The sequence below is a fragment of the Gobio gobio genome (assembly GCF_949357685.1).
Source record: "Gobio gobio genome assembly, chromosome: 14".
Lineage (NCBI taxonomy): Eukaryota > Metazoa > Chordata > Actinopteri > Cypriniformes > Gobionidae > Gobio > Gobio gobio.
In genome coordinates, this window is record NC_137107.1 from 20,796,010 (window position 1) to 20,799,921 (window position 3,912).

Here is a 3,912-nt window from a genome sequence, read left to right on the forward strand (position 1 = left end):
GCCACGCCCTCTTGGGGCTCGGAGGTGAAAATGTCAGTTTTTTCTTTAACTATGTATAGGGTGCCGCTGGCCTCACGGCCTTGTCCACTAGACAGGCCTATACTTTGAAGTGGAACCTCTTCGTCACCTGGTGCTCTTCTCGCCGAGAAGACCCCAGGAAATGCCCGATCGGGTCTGTGCTCTCCTTCCTCCAAGAAGTGTTGGAGCAAAGGCTGTCTCTCTCCACCCTGAAGGTTTATGTGGCATTCTTCAGGATTCTCCCCTGGCCCTCCACCGGGGGAAGGAGTGGTCCTGCTAGCATCTCCTGGGAAAGAACCAAGTTCACCTCCGAGCGGCCTGTCTCAAGACCGCCGCTTAGACTACCGTTTAGCTGGCTGGGGGGCTGGGACGGGCGGCGCTGCCTTCCTGCGGCATCCTCCACGTTTCTGCCTGGGTGAAGGCTGCTGCTGGGGCCGAGCGGGAGGGGCGGGAGCCGCAGGAGGGCAGCCTCGGCAGGGAGCAGACTGAGGCTTCTGTGCCGGCGGCTGGGAGGAGGAAAACGAGAACTGTTGGGCAAAATCCTCGACCGCCCCGCCGAATAGCCCAGCCTGGGAAATGGGAGAATTGAGGAACCGGGTCCGCTCAGATTCTCTCATATCAGCCAGGTTGAGCCATAGGTGTTGCTCCTGGACCACGGAAGTGGACATCACCTGACCGAGAGAGCGTGCAGTCACCTTCGTTGCTCGTAGAGTGAGGTCGGTAGCTGCACGCAGCTCCTGCATTAAAGCGGGGTCAGCATTGCCCTCGTACATGTCTCTGAGAACATTGGCCTGGCCCGCAGCTCTGTAGGTCTTCGCCACCAAAGTAGACGTAAACCTACAAGCTTTGGAAGGGTGCTTTGGGTCACCATGCCATGTTGAAGCGCTCTGCGGACACAGTTGCATCGCAACAGAACGTTTAACAGAACAGGGGGGACCCCAGTGTACCCTTTCACCGCGCCGCCATCGAGGGCAGTGAAGGCGGAAGTGGTTGCTGAGCGATCACGAAAAATCAGGGGAGACTTCCACGATTTCGACACCTCTTCATGCACTTCCGGGAAGAAGGGCACTGGGGATTGGCGGGCTCCTTCGGCACGGGCCGCCCCCAGATACCAATCGTCCAACCTCGAGCGCGATGGTGTAGGGTTCCACACAAGCCCAAGGCTCTCAGCTGCCCGGGAAAGCATGGCTGTGAGCTCCGGATCTGACTCGGGCAATGTTGAGACTCCCGAGGGAGGCAACACAGCTGAATCGTCATCTCCTGAGGAATCCAGCCCATCTTTTGATGCGGTGATCGACATGGTGTCATCTGCCGGTGCACCAAATGAAACGCCGAGCCTAGGACGGGAAACACCAGCGCCATCATCTGGCAACACTACGGGTTGCAGTTTGCTAGAAGGGGGTGTGGCCCGAGGAATATTCATTGTCCACACCGTCCACACCGTCACCCTCAGATCACCCTGACCACCAGCCAAAGTATCCCCTCTTGTGGAGGGAATAGATTGGGCTGTGGTAGAGGGAACTCTACCTCCAGTACAGAGATCATGGAGTCTTGATCGCACCACTGCGATGGTCATGTTCCCGCAGTGGGAACATGACGCATCCATGAATGCGCGCTCAGCGCGCATGAGGCTCAAGCACCCCAAACAGCGTTCATGCCCGTCAAACGGACTAACCTGCCGACCACACCCAGAAACGGAGCACGGGCGAGACATCTTGAAAAAGACGTGCCACGTTCAGCTCTTTTAAAGAGGAGTTTGCTCTCCAGAAATGCTAAAGCGCCCAGGGAGAACACCCACGCTGTGCTAGATCACTGCACAGATCAGACAGTTGACAGTTTTGTGCCTAAAATCGACAAAATACTAAGAATCTGTGCAGCACTTGTATATCTGCAAGGGAAGCTTATTTTTAGAACATAGACACCATATCTTACACAACACTGCATGAAAAGTGGGATTTTCGACCCCGTAAACGCCTGTATACTCCCGGAAATCTCCCTAATTTTCGACAGTTTTCGACAATTTAGAGGCAGCGAACGTCGCGTTCGTCTGTGCCACAAATTGTCGTAAACGAACCATGACGTAGGTGGAGAGCCCCCCGCTGAGAGACCGCGCGGAGGTGCGACGCCTCTAATTAGCATATGAATAGCAGCGAAACCAGAGAGTCAACGGCCAGACTTGAATTTACTCACTCACTATTGGCTGAAGCCACTACATTTAAAAAAGAAAAATCCCTCGTGATTGGTTGGCAGATCACTGCAAACCAATCATTATTGGTCCCCCTGGCTCATTATAAATGTAAACCCCAATAATAATAATAAATATATCATTTATATTGTAATAATTTGTTTTATATTAATGTTATTGTGCTATGAAGTATTCATACCATCAAGGAATATATGGGAAAATTATACGGACCGTGCCGTTTATTCAAAGAAAGAGCTTCATTTATAAGCATACAGCTGTTCATTCAAAGAAAGGGCTTCATTTATAAAACACAGCTGTTTATTCAAAGAAAGAGCTTTATTGTTAAACACACAACTATGTACAGTGCAGCAGTAATGTCTCGTAATGTAATGTAAAGTTCGGCGAGCTCCAGGCTGCGAGAGGGCGGTGGCCGCACAATCCATCCAGACACCCCGTCAACAAAGCCGTCTTCCTCATCAGACATGAGTTCAATGGTCGCGGACTTCCAAATGTCCACCTCATCCAGCACACTCTCGCTTCCAGCAACTGTAATACAATCCATAAAGACAATAAGCAACCTGAAAAATACTCACATTGACAAAAAACGGATCTAATATAATAAATCTTACCCTTTTTCTTCTCCAAGTCAACTCCAAGCTAAACTTCGCAGTTTCCGCCTGCGATGTAAGTTCAGGTTGTTTGTATCTGAAGCTGCGGCGTGTCGATTCATAATACGTCTTACAGGCAGCTGGGAAACAATTACATGAGACTGGTATTAATAAAAACAGTCACGGTAAAATTAAACAAGGAATGAGAAACACATTAGAAGTTACTTACACACAATTTCGTCGTGTTCAGCGGTTAAACCTGGACTCGCGAAAATCGCTCCAAGCAGATAAGAGCTCACGGCTTCGTTATGAGGCGAGGATAGTCTGTGAAAACAAAATGTGCAGTTTTAAGCTCGGATCTATTAACGCATCCATTTCCCTATACAGCTGAATAAAAGCATATTCTTTAAATCGTAACGTTACATTACCCATGCTCTGGTTCATAGCGCCTGCAGTTTGCCTCAGAGTTGTGAAGACGAAGACAGCCTCCTGAAAATTAGTCGAAAAAGTTGGTCGCGTCCATGCAGAGTTGAAGACGGCGTCCTGCACGCAGCTCCTGCATTAAAGCGGGGTCAGCATTGCCCTCGTACATGTCTCTGAGAACATTGGCCTGGCCCGCAGCTCTGTAGGTCTTCGCCACCAAAGTAGACGTAAACCTACAAGCTTTGGAAGGGTGCTTTGGGTCACCATGCCATGTTGAAGCGCTCTGCGGACACAGTTGCATCGCAACAGAACGTTTAACAGAACAGGGGGGACCCCAGTGTACCCTTTCACCGCGCCGCCATCGAGGGCAGTGAAGGCGGAAGTGGTTGCTGAGCGATCACGAAAAATCAGGGGAGACTTCCACGATTTCGACACCTCTTCATGCACTTCCGGGAAGAAGGGCACTGGGGATTGGCGGGCTCCTTCGGCACGGGCCGCCCCCAGATACCAATCGTCCAACCTCGAGCGCGATGGTGTAGGGTTCCACACAAGCCCAAGGCTCTCAGCTGCCCGGGAAAGCATGGCTGTGAGCTCCGGATCTGACTCGGGCAATGTTGAGACTCCCGAGGGAGGCAACACAGCTGAATCGTCATCTCCTGAGGAATCCAGCCCATCTTT